Genomic DNA, 9382 nt, shown 5'->3' with positions numbered 1-9382 from the left:
ACTTTCTGTATGAGATAAGATAAACAAAACTTCCTTCGAGCCGGAATTGAACCAGCGACCTAAGGATTGCTAATTTAGAGCTACAGTCCTCCGCTCTACCAGCTGAGCTATCGAAGGATTGTTTTGGCCACTGTCGAAAGCCTCCTAGGTTTGGCCGTGGGTGCCACGGGCAGATGGTAAAAATGATTCATTCAACTCTGCGAAAAAGGAATCCAATGGTAGCATTGGAGAATGCGGGCATCGATCCCGCTACCTCTCGCATGCTAAGCGAGCGCTCTACCACTTGAGCTAATCCCCCAAACCTGTGAAACTTGACGTCAGTTTCACGTCACACCAGGTCACAATTTTCATATACAGTCACAGATGACATTGCTTTTTTTTTTTTTTTTTTTTTAAGTGTGGACTCCGTTTTCCCATACTTGAAGAACATTTAAGGAGTCCACAACGTGATTGGTGACCTACAAATACAGTCGAGCAACTTTCTAGCAAACCCTTTCTATGCACATGGAGAATCAAACCGGGGACAGTGAAAAAACTTGCATAGTTTGTAGAAAAAAGTTGTGATGTAGCACAATCCCAAGGAGAACCGTTGAACTTTTATGGGTTGGTTTGTTTATCGAAAATGCTGAGAGGTCGTGAAGGCCTCCTGGTCTTTTTTTTTCCTCCTTTCTGTGGTTGCTAAACTGTAAGAAGAGAGTAGAGCATGAGCCTTAACACAAAACATTAAAAGAGAATAAATGCAACACCAATGGTGAAAAGCAAGACATGCGTTGGCCGGGAATCGAACCCGGGTCAACTGCTTGGAAGGCAGCTATGCTCACCACTATACCACCAACGCTTTCGGAAGTGTACGTTTTTTTGACATTTTCTGCAATAACACTAAACTTTCTGTTGACAGAAGCATTTGGATGCAATGTAATGATGAAAAGTATAAAACACAACCTTTTAGCAGAGGATGGTTTCGATCCATCGACCTCTGGGTTATGGGCCCAGCACGCTTCCGCTGCGCCACTCTGCTCGTAGTGTTGGATGCTTAGAGTCGAAGTCTAATTACTGTCTGCCTTCTGGTCTGTGTCGTGTAATTTATCAGCCATTTCTTATCTGTTGGCAACTAGATTATTCTTGGTGTTTTGCAATTATTTCTTTGTTTTTTTCTGTTTCCTTTAGTCATATTGTTGAAAATCATTTGAAGAAACGGTGTCTGACCTTGCTTAAGGTGCAGGCAAAAATTGTGGTCCATTGGGTCTCTGTGGCGCAATCGGTTAGCGCGTTCGGCTGTTAACCGAAAGGTTGGTGGTTCGAGTCCACCCAGGGACGTCGCACCCTTTTGCAGTCCACCCAGAGACGTTGCACAGTTGGAGAAGTTTTTGCATTGGTGCTGAGCATCTCTCTCATGTAAAAGCCATTTTGCTGACTATGTTTTGAATTCACGAGGCAAACTGGAGAAAAACTTTCTGTATGAGATAAGATAAACAAAACTTCCTTCGAGCCGGAATTGAACCAGCGACCTAAGGATTGCTAATTTAGAGCTACAGTCCTCCGCTCTACCAGCTGAGCTATCGAAGGATTGTTTTGGCCACTGTCGAAAGCCTCCTAGGTTTGGCCGTGGGTGCCACGGGCAGATGGTAAAAATGATTCATTCAACTCTGCGAAAAAGGAATCCAATGGTAGCATTGGAGAATGCGGGCATCGATCCCGCTACCTCTCGCATGCTAAGCGAGCGCTCTACCACTTGAGCTAATCCCCCAAACCTGTGAAACTTGACGTCAGTTTCACGTCACACCAGGTCACAATTTTCATATACAGTCACAGATGACATTGCTTTTTTTTTTTTTTTTTTTTTTTTTTTAAGTGTGGACTCCGTTTTCCCATACTTGAAGAACATTTAAGGAGTCCACAACGTGATTGGTGACCTACAAATACAGTCGAGCAACTTTCTAGCAAACCCTTTCTATGCACATGGAGAATCAAACCGGGGACAGTGAAAAAACTTGCATAGTTTGTAGAAAAAAGTTGTGATGTAGCACAATCCCAAGGAGAACCGTTGAACTTTTATGGGTTGGTTTGTTTATCGAAAATGCTGAGAGGTCGTGAAGGCCTCCTGGTCTTTTTTTTTCCTCCTTTCTGTGGTTGCTAAACTGTAAGAAGAGAGTAGAGCATGAGCCTTAACACAAAACATTAAAAGAGAATAAATGCAACACCAATGGTGAAAAGCAAGACATGCGTTGGCCGGGAATCGAACCCGGGTCAACTGCTTGGAAGGCAGCTATGCTCACCACTATACCACCAACGCTTTCGGAAGTGTACGTTTTTTTGACATTTTCTGCAATAACACTAAACTTTCTGTTGACAGAAGCATTTGGATGCAATGTAATGATGAAAAGTATAAAACACAACCTTTTAGCAGAGGATGGTTTCGATCCATCGACCTCTGGGTTATGGGCCCAGCACGCTTCCGCTGCGCCACTCTGCTCGTAGTGTTGGATGCTTAGAGTCGAAGTCTAATTACTGTCTGCCTTCTGGTCTGTGTCGTGTAATTTATCAGCCATTTCTTATCTGTTGGCAACTAGATTATTCTTGGTGTTTTGCAATTATTTCTTTGTTTTTTTCTGTTTCCTTTAGTCATATTGTTGAAAATCATTTGAAGAAACGGTGTCTGACCTTGCTTAAGGTGCAGGCAAAAATTGTGGTCCATTGGGTCTCTGTGGCGCAATCGGTTAGCGCGTTCGGCTGTTAACCGAAAGGTTGGTGGTTCGAGTCCACCCAGGGACGTCGCACCCTTTTGCAGTCCACCCAGAGACGTTGCACAGTTGGAGAAGTTTTTGCATTGGTGCTGAGCATCTCTCTCATGTAAAAGCCATTTTGCTGACTATGTTTTGAATTCACGAGGCAAACTGGAGAAAAACTTTCTGTATGAGATAAGATAAACAAAACTTCCTTCGAGCCGGAATTGAACCAGCGACCTAAGGATTGCTAATTTAGAGCTACAGTCCTCCGCTCTACCAGCTGAGCTATCGAAGGATTGTTTTGGCCACTGTCGAAAGCCTCCTAGGTTTGGCCGTGGGTGCCACGGGCAGATGGTAAAAATGATTCATTCAACTCTGCGAAAAAGGAATCCAATGGTAGCATTGGAGAATGCGGGCATCGATCCCGCTACCTCTCGCATGCTAAGCGAGCGCTCTACCACTTGAGCTAATCCCCCAAACCTGTGAAACTTGACATCAGTTTCACGTCACACCAGGTCACAATTTTCATATACAGTCACAGATGACATTGCTTTTTTTTTTTTTTTTTTTTTTTTAAGTGTGGACTCCGTTTTCCCATACTTGAAGAACATTTAAGGAGTCCACAACGTGATTGGTGACCTACAAATACAGTCGAGCAACTTTCTAGCAAACCCTTTCTATGCACATGGAGAATCAAACCGGGGACAGTGAAAAAACTTGCATAGTTTGTAGAAAAAAGTTGTGATGTAGCACAATCCCAAGGAGAACCGTTGAACTTTTATGGGTTGGTTTGTTTATCGAAAATGCTGAGAGGTCGTGAAGGCCTCCTGGTCTTTTTTTTTCCTCCTTTCTGTGGTTGCTAAACTGTAAGAAGAGAGTAGAGCATGAGCCTTAACACAAAACATTAAAAGAGAATAAATGCAACACCAATGGTGAAAAGCAAGACATGCGTTGGCCGGGAATCGAACCCGGGTCAACTGCTTGGAAGGCAGCTATGCTCACCACTATACCACCAACGCTTTCGGAAGTGTACGTTTTTTTGACATTTTCTGCAATAACACTAAACTTTCTGTTGACAGAAGCATTTGGATGCAATGTAATGATGAAAAGTATAAAACACAACCTTTTAGCAGAGGATGGTTTCGATCCATCGACCTCTGGGTTATGGGCCCAGCACGCTTCCGCTGCGCCACTCTGCTCGTAGTGTTGGATGCTTAGAGTCGAAGTCTAATTACTGTCTGCCTTCTGGTCTGTGTCGTGTAATTTATCAGCCATTTCTTATCTGTTGGCAACTAGATTATTCTTGGTGTTTTGCAATTATTTCTTTGTTTTTTTCTGTTTCCTTTAGTCATATTGTTGAAAATCATTTGAAGAAACGGTGTCTGACCTTGCTTAAGGTGCAGGCAAAAATTGTGGTCCATTGGGTCTCTGTGGCGCAATCGGTTAGCGCGTTCGGCTGTTAACCGAAAGGTTGGTGGTTCGAGTCCACCCAGGGACGTCGCACCCTTTTGCAGTCCACTCAGAGACGTTGCACAGTTGGAGAAGTTTTTGCATTGGTGCTGAGCATCTCTCTCATGTAAAAGCCATTTTGCTGACTATGTTTTGAATTCACGAGGCAAACTGGAGAAAAACTTTCTGTATGAGATAAGATAAACAAAACTTCCTTCGAGCCGGAATTGAACCAGCGACCTAAGGATTGCTAATTTAGAGCTACAGTCCTCCGCTCTACCAGCTGAGCTATCGAAGGATTGTTTTGGCCACTGTCGAAAGCCTCCTAGGTTTGGCCGTGGGTGCCACGGGCAGATGGTAAAAATGATTCATTCAACTCTGCGAAAAAGGAATCCAATGGTAGCATTGGAGAATGCGGGCATCGATCCCGCTACCTCTCGCATGCTAAGCGAGCGCTCTACCACTTGAGCTAATCCCCCAAACCTGTGAAACTTGACGTCAGTTTCACGTCACACCAGGTCACAATTTTCATATACAGTCACAGATGACATTGCTTTTTTTTTTTTTTTTTTTTTTTTTTTAAGTGTGGACTCCGTTTTCCCATACTTGAAGAACATTTAAGGAGTCCACAACGTGATTGGTGACCTACAAATACAGTCGAGCAACTTTCTAGCAAACCCTTTCTATGCACATGGAGAATCAAACCGGGGACAGTGAAAAAACTTGCATAGTTTGTAGAAAAAAGTTGTGATGTAGCACAATCCCAAGGAGAACCGTTGAACTTTTATGGGTTGGTTTGTTTATCGAAAATGCTGAGAGGTCGTGAAGGCCTCCTGGTCTTTTTTTTTCCTCCTTTCTGTGGTTGCTAAACTGTAAGAAGAGAGTAGAGCATGAGCCTTAACACAAAACATTAAAAGAGAATAAATGCAACACCAATGGTGAAAAGCAAGACATGCGTTGGCCGGGAATCGAACCCGGGTCAACTGCTTGGAAGGCAGCTATGCTCACCACTATACCACCAACGCTTTCGGAAGTGTACGTTTTTTTGACATTTTCTGCAATAACACTAAACTTTCTGTTGACAGAAGCATTTGGATGCAATGTAATGATGAAAAGTATAAAACACAACCTTTTAGCAGAGGATGGTTTCGATCCATCGACCTCTGGGTTATGGGCCCAGCACGCTTCCGCTGCGCCACTCTGCTCGTAGTGTTGGATGCTTAGAGTCGAAGTCTAATTACTGTCTGCCTTCTGGTCTGTGTCGTGTAATTTATCAGCCATTTCTTATCTGTTGGCAACTAGATTATTCTTGGTGTTTTGCAATTATTTCTTTGTTTTTTTCTGTTTCCTTTAGTCATATTGTTGAAAATCATTTGAAGAAACGGTGTCTGACCTTGCTTAAGGTGCAGGCAAAAATTGTGGTCCATTGGGTCTCTGTGGCGCAATCGGTTAGCGCGTTCGGCTGTTAACCGAAAGGTTGGTGGTTCGAGTCCACCCAGGGACGTCGCACCCTTTTGCAGTCCACCCAGAGACGTTGCACAGTTGGAGAAGTTTTTGCATTGGTGCTGAGCATCTCTCTCATGTAAAAGCCATTTTGCTGACTATGTTTTGAATTCACGAGGCAAACTGGAGAAAAACTTTCTGTATGAGATAAGATAAACAAAACTTCCTTCGAGCCGGAATTGAACCAGCGACCTAAGGATTGCTAATTTAGAGCTACAGTCCTCCGCTCTACCAGCTGAGCTATCGAAGGATTGTTTTGGCCACTGTCGAAAGCCTCCTAGGTTTGGCCGTGGGTGCCACGGGCAGATGGTAAAAATGATTCATTCAACTCTGCGAAAAAGGAATCCAATGGTAGCATTGGAGAATGCGGGCATCGATCCCGCTACCTCTCGCATGCTAAGCGAGCGCTCTACCACTTGAGCTAATCCCCCAAACCTGTGAAACTTGACATCAGTTTCACGTCACACCAGGTCACAATTTTCATATACAGTCACAGATGACATTGCTTTTTTTTTTTTTTTTTTTTTTTTAAGTGTGGACTCCGTTTTCCCATACTTGAAGAACATTTAAGGAGTCCACAACGTGATTGGTGACCTACAAATACAGTCGAGCAACTTTCTAGCAAACCCTTTCTATGCACATGGAGAATCAAACCGGGGACAGTGAAAAAACTTGCATAGTTTGTAGAAAAAAGTTGTGATGTAGCACAATCCCAAGGAGAACCGTTGAACTTTTATGGGTTGGTTTGTTTATCGAAAATGCTGAGAGGTCGTGAAGGCCTCCTGGTCTTTTTTTTTCCTCCTTTCTGTGGTTGCTAAACTGTAAGAAGAGAGTAGAGCATGAGCCTTAACACAAAACATTAAAAGAGAATAAATGCAACACCAATGGTGAAAAGCAAGACATGCGTTGGCCGGGAATCGAACCCGGGTCAACTGCTTGGAAGGCAGCTATGCTCACCACTATACCACCAACGCTTTCGGAAGTGTACGTTTTTTTGACATTTTCTGCAATAACACTAAACTTTCTGTTGACAGAAGCATTTGGATGCAATGTAATGATGAAAAGTATAAAACACAACCTTTTAGCAGAGGATGGTTTCGATCCATCGACCTCTGGGTTATGGGCCCAGCACGCTTCCGCTGCGCCACTCTGCTCGTAGTGTTGGATGCTTAGAGTCGAAGTCTAATTACTGTCTGCCTTCTGGTCTGTGTCGTGTAATTTATCAGCCATTTCTTATCTGTTGGCAACTAGATTATTCTTGGTGTTTTGCAATTATTTCTTTGTTTTTTTCTGTTTCCTTTAGTCATATTGTTGAAAATCATTTGAAGAAACGGTGTCTGACCTTGCTTAAGGTGCAGGCAAAAATTGTGGTCCATTGGGTCTCTGTGGCGCAATCGGTTAGCGCGTTCGGCTGTTAACCGAAAGGTTGGTGGTTCGAGTCCACCCAGGGACGTCGCACCCTTTTGCAGTCCACTCAGAGACGTTGCACAGTTGGAGAAGTTTTTGCATTGGTGCTGAGCATCTCTCTCATGTAAAAGCCATTTTGCTGACTATGTTTTGAATTCACGAGGCAAACTGGAGAAAAACTTTCTGTATGAGATAAGATAAACAAAACTTCCTTCGAGCCGGAATTGAACCAGCGACCTAAGGATTGCTAATTTAGAGCTACAGTCCTCCGCTCTACCAGCTGAGCTATCGAAGGATTGTTTTGGCCACTGTCGAAAGCCTCCTAGGTTTGGCCGTGGGTGCCACGGGCAGATGGTAAAAATGATTCATTCAACTCTGCGAAAAAGGAATCCAATGGTAGCATTGGAGAATGCGGGCATCGATCCCGCTACCTCTCGCATGCTAAGCGAGCGCTCTACCACTTGAGCTAATCCCCCAAACCTGTGAAACTTGACGTCAGTTTCACGTCACACCAGGTCACAATTTTCATATACAGTCACAGATGACATTGCTTTTTTTTTTTTTTTTTTTTTTTTTTTTTTTAAGTGTGGACTCCGTTTTCCCATACTTGAAGAACATTTAAGGAGTCCACAACGTGATTGGTGACCTACAAATACAGTCGAGCAACTTTCTAGCAAACCCTTTCTATGCACATGGAGAATCAAACCGGGGACAGTGAAAAAACTTGCATAGTTTGTAGAAAAAAGTTGTGATGTAGCACAATCCCAAGGAGAACCGTTGAACTTTTATGGGTTGGTTTGTTTATCGAAAATGCTGAGAGGTCGTGAAGGCCTCCTGGTCTTTTTTTTTCCTCCTTTCTGTGGTTGCTAAACTGTAAGAAGAGAGTAGAGCATGAGCCTTAACACAAAACATTAAAAGAGAATAAATGCAACACCAATGGTGAAAAGCAAGACATGCGTTGGCCGGGAATCGAACCCGGGTCAACTGCTTGGAAGGCAGCTATGCTCACCACTATACCACCAACGCTTTCGGAAGTGTACGTTTTTTTGACATTTTCTGCAATAACACTAAACTTTCTGTTGACAGAAGCATTTGGATGCAATGTAATGATGAAAAGTATAAAACACAACCTTTTAGCAGAGGATGGTTTCGATCCATCGACCTCTGGGTTATGGGCCCAGCACGCTTCCGCTGCGCCACTCTGCTCGTAGTGTTGGATGCTTAGAGTCGAAGTCTAATTACTGTCTGCCTTCTGGTCTGTGTCGTGTAATTTATCAGCCATTTCTTATCTGTTGGCAACTAGATTATTCTTGGTGTTTTGCAATTATTTCTTTGTTTTTTTCTGTTTCCTTTAGTCATATTGTTGAAAATCATTTGAAGAAACGGTGTCTGACCTTGCTTAAGGTGCAGGCAAAAATTGTGGTCCATTGGGTCTCTGTGGCGCAATCGGTTAGCGCGTTCGGCTGTTAACCGAAAGGTTGGTGGTTCGAGTCCACCCAGGGACGTCGCACCCTTTTGCAGTCCACCCAGAGACGTTGCACAGTTGGAGAAGTTTTTGCATTGGTGCTGAGCATCTCTCTCATGTAAAAGCCATTTTGCTGACTATGTTTTGAATTCACGAGGCAAACTGGAGAAAAACTTTCTGTATGAGATAAGATAAACAAAACTTCCTTCGAGCCGGAATTGAACCAGCGACCTAAGGATTGCTAATTTAGAGCTACAGTCCTCCGCTCTACCAGCTGAGCTATCGAAGGATTGTTTTGGCCACTGTCGAAAGCCTCCTAGGTTTGGCCGTGGGTGCCACGGGCAGATGGTAAAAATGATTCATTCAACTCTGCGAAAAAGGAATCCAATGGTAGCATTGGAGAATGCGGGCATCGATCCCGCTACCTCTCGCATGCTAAGCGAGCGCTCTACCACTTGAGCTAATCCCCCAAACCTGTGAAACTTGACGTCAGTTTCACGTCACACCAGGTCACAATTTTCATATACAGTCACAGATGACATTGCTTTTTTTTTTTTTTTTTTTTTAAGTGTGGACTCCGTTTTCCCATACTTGAAGAACATTTAAGGAGTCCACAACGTGATTGGTGACCTACAAATACAGTCGAGCAACTTTCTAGCAAACCCTTTCTATGCACATGGAGAATCAAACCGGGGACAGTGAAAAAACTTGCATAGTTTGTAGAAAAAAGTTGTGATGTAGCACAATCCCAAGGAGAACCGTTGAACTTTTATGGGTTGGTTTGTTTATCGAAAATGCTGAGAGGTCGTGAAGGCCTCCTGGTCTTTTTTTT

The 9382-nt window shown here is 43.5% G+C and overlaps 26 non-coding genes across 26 annotated transcripts; 6 read left to right on the top strand and 20 right to left on the bottom strand.

Moving 5' to 3' along the window:
- Positions 1–31: 31 nt before the first annotated feature.
- TRNAY-GUA (transfer RNA tyrosine (anticodon GUA)) lies at positions 32–117 on the bottom strand. The gene is given in 2 exon segments: positions 32–67; positions 81–117. It is a non-coding gene; the product is annotated as a tRNA-Tyr (tRNA).
- A 108-nt stretch (positions 118–225) lies between these two features.
- On the bottom strand, positions 226–298 carry TRNAA-AGC (transfer RNA alanine (anticodon AGC)). The gene has a single exon. It is a non-coding gene; the product is annotated as a tRNA-Ala (tRNA).
- Positions 299–766: 468 nt separating this feature from the next.
- On the bottom strand, positions 767–838 carry TRNAG-UCC (transfer RNA glycine (anticodon UCC)). Its single transcript has one exon. It is a non-coding gene; the product is annotated as a tRNA-Gly (tRNA).
- Positions 839–1243: 405 nt separating this feature from the next.
- On the top strand, positions 1244–1317 carry TRNAN-GUU (transfer RNA asparagine (anticodon GUU)). The gene has a single exon. It is a non-coding gene; the product is annotated as a tRNA-Asn (tRNA).
- Positions 1318–1480: 163 nt separating this feature from the next.
- On the bottom strand, positions 1481–1566 carry TRNAY-GUA (transfer RNA tyrosine (anticodon GUA)). The gene is given in 2 exon segments: positions 1481–1516; positions 1530–1566. It is a non-coding gene; the product is annotated as a tRNA-Tyr (tRNA).
- A 108-nt stretch (positions 1567–1674) lies between these two features.
- On the bottom strand, positions 1675–1747 carry TRNAA-AGC (transfer RNA alanine (anticodon AGC)). The gene has a single exon. It is a non-coding gene; the product is annotated as a tRNA-Ala (tRNA).
- Positions 1748–2221: 474 nt separating this feature from the next.
- TRNAG-UCC (transfer RNA glycine (anticodon UCC)) lies at positions 2222–2293 on the bottom strand. Its single transcript has one exon. It is a non-coding gene; the product is annotated as a tRNA-Gly (tRNA).
- Positions 2294–2698: 405 nt separating this feature from the next.
- Positions 2699–2772, top strand: TRNAN-GUU (transfer RNA asparagine (anticodon GUU)). The gene has a single exon. It is a non-coding gene; the product is annotated as a tRNA-Asn (tRNA).
- A 163-nt stretch (positions 2773–2935) lies between these two features.
- Positions 2936–3021, bottom strand: TRNAY-GUA (transfer RNA tyrosine (anticodon GUA)). Its single transcript is given in 2 exon segments — positions 2936–2971; positions 2985–3021. It is a non-coding gene; the product is annotated as a tRNA-Tyr (tRNA).
- A 108-nt stretch (positions 3022–3129) lies between these two features.
- Positions 3130–3202, bottom strand: TRNAA-AGC (transfer RNA alanine (anticodon AGC)). The gene has a single exon. It is a non-coding gene; the product is annotated as a tRNA-Ala (tRNA).
- Positions 3203–3673: 471 nt separating this feature from the next.
- On the bottom strand, positions 3674–3745 carry TRNAG-UCC (transfer RNA glycine (anticodon UCC)). The gene has a single exon. It is a non-coding gene; the product is annotated as a tRNA-Gly (tRNA).
- A 405-nt stretch (positions 3746–4150) lies between these two features.
- TRNAN-GUU (transfer RNA asparagine (anticodon GUU)) lies at positions 4151–4224 on the top strand. Its single transcript has one exon. It is a non-coding gene; the product is annotated as a tRNA-Asn (tRNA).
- A 163-nt stretch (positions 4225–4387) lies between these two features.
- TRNAY-GUA (transfer RNA tyrosine (anticodon GUA)) lies at positions 4388–4473 on the bottom strand. Its single transcript is given in 2 exon segments — positions 4388–4423; positions 4437–4473. It is a non-coding gene; the product is annotated as a tRNA-Tyr (tRNA).
- A 108-nt stretch (positions 4474–4581) lies between these two features.
- Positions 4582–4654, bottom strand: TRNAA-AGC (transfer RNA alanine (anticodon AGC)). The gene has a single exon. It is a non-coding gene; the product is annotated as a tRNA-Ala (tRNA).
- A 474-nt stretch (positions 4655–5128) lies between these two features.
- On the bottom strand, positions 5129–5200 carry TRNAG-UCC (transfer RNA glycine (anticodon UCC)). Its single transcript has one exon. It is a non-coding gene; the product is annotated as a tRNA-Gly (tRNA).
- A 405-nt stretch (positions 5201–5605) lies between these two features.
- Positions 5606–5679, top strand: TRNAN-GUU (transfer RNA asparagine (anticodon GUU)). The gene has a single exon. It is a non-coding gene; the product is annotated as a tRNA-Asn (tRNA).
- Positions 5680–5842: 163 nt separating this feature from the next.
- Positions 5843–5928, bottom strand: TRNAY-GUA (transfer RNA tyrosine (anticodon GUA)). Its single transcript is given in 2 exon segments — positions 5843–5878; positions 5892–5928. It is a non-coding gene; the product is annotated as a tRNA-Tyr (tRNA).
- Positions 5929–6036: 108 nt separating this feature from the next.
- TRNAA-AGC (transfer RNA alanine (anticodon AGC)) lies at positions 6037–6109 on the bottom strand. Its single transcript has one exon. It is a non-coding gene; the product is annotated as a tRNA-Ala (tRNA).
- A 471-nt stretch (positions 6110–6580) lies between these two features.
- TRNAG-UCC (transfer RNA glycine (anticodon UCC)) lies at positions 6581–6652 on the bottom strand. The gene has a single exon. It is a non-coding gene; the product is annotated as a tRNA-Gly (tRNA).
- Positions 6653–7057: 405 nt separating this feature from the next.
- TRNAN-GUU (transfer RNA asparagine (anticodon GUU)) lies at positions 7058–7131 on the top strand. The gene has a single exon. It is a non-coding gene; the product is annotated as a tRNA-Asn (tRNA).
- Positions 7132–7294: 163 nt separating this feature from the next.
- TRNAY-GUA (transfer RNA tyrosine (anticodon GUA)) lies at positions 7295–7380 on the bottom strand. Its single transcript is given in 2 exon segments — positions 7295–7330; positions 7344–7380. It is a non-coding gene; the product is annotated as a tRNA-Tyr (tRNA).
- Positions 7381–7488: 108 nt separating this feature from the next.
- Positions 7489–7561, bottom strand: TRNAA-AGC (transfer RNA alanine (anticodon AGC)). Its single transcript has one exon. It is a non-coding gene; the product is annotated as a tRNA-Ala (tRNA).
- A 478-nt stretch (positions 7562–8039) lies between these two features.
- On the bottom strand, positions 8040–8111 carry TRNAG-UCC (transfer RNA glycine (anticodon UCC)). The gene has a single exon. It is a non-coding gene; the product is annotated as a tRNA-Gly (tRNA).
- A 405-nt stretch (positions 8112–8516) lies between these two features.
- On the top strand, positions 8517–8590 carry TRNAN-GUU (transfer RNA asparagine (anticodon GUU)). Its single transcript has one exon. It is a non-coding gene; the product is annotated as a tRNA-Asn (tRNA).
- Positions 8591–8753: 163 nt separating this feature from the next.
- On the bottom strand, positions 8754–8839 carry TRNAY-GUA (transfer RNA tyrosine (anticodon GUA)). Its single transcript is given in 2 exon segments — positions 8754–8789; positions 8803–8839. It is a non-coding gene; the product is annotated as a tRNA-Tyr (tRNA).
- Positions 8840–8947: 108 nt separating this feature from the next.
- TRNAA-AGC (transfer RNA alanine (anticodon AGC)) lies at positions 8948–9020 on the bottom strand. Its single transcript has one exon. It is a non-coding gene; the product is annotated as a tRNA-Ala (tRNA).
- Positions 9021–9382: the final 362 nt, after the last annotated feature.

The sequence above is a fragment of the Ranitomeya variabilis genome, chromosome 2 (assembly GCF_051348905.1).
Source record: "Ranitomeya variabilis isolate aRanVar5 chromosome 2, aRanVar5.hap1, whole genome shotgun sequence".
NCBI lineage: Eukaryota > Metazoa > Chordata > Amphibia > Anura > Dendrobatidae > Ranitomeya > Ranitomeya variabilis.
This window is presented reverse-complemented; position numbering and strand designations above follow the sequence as displayed.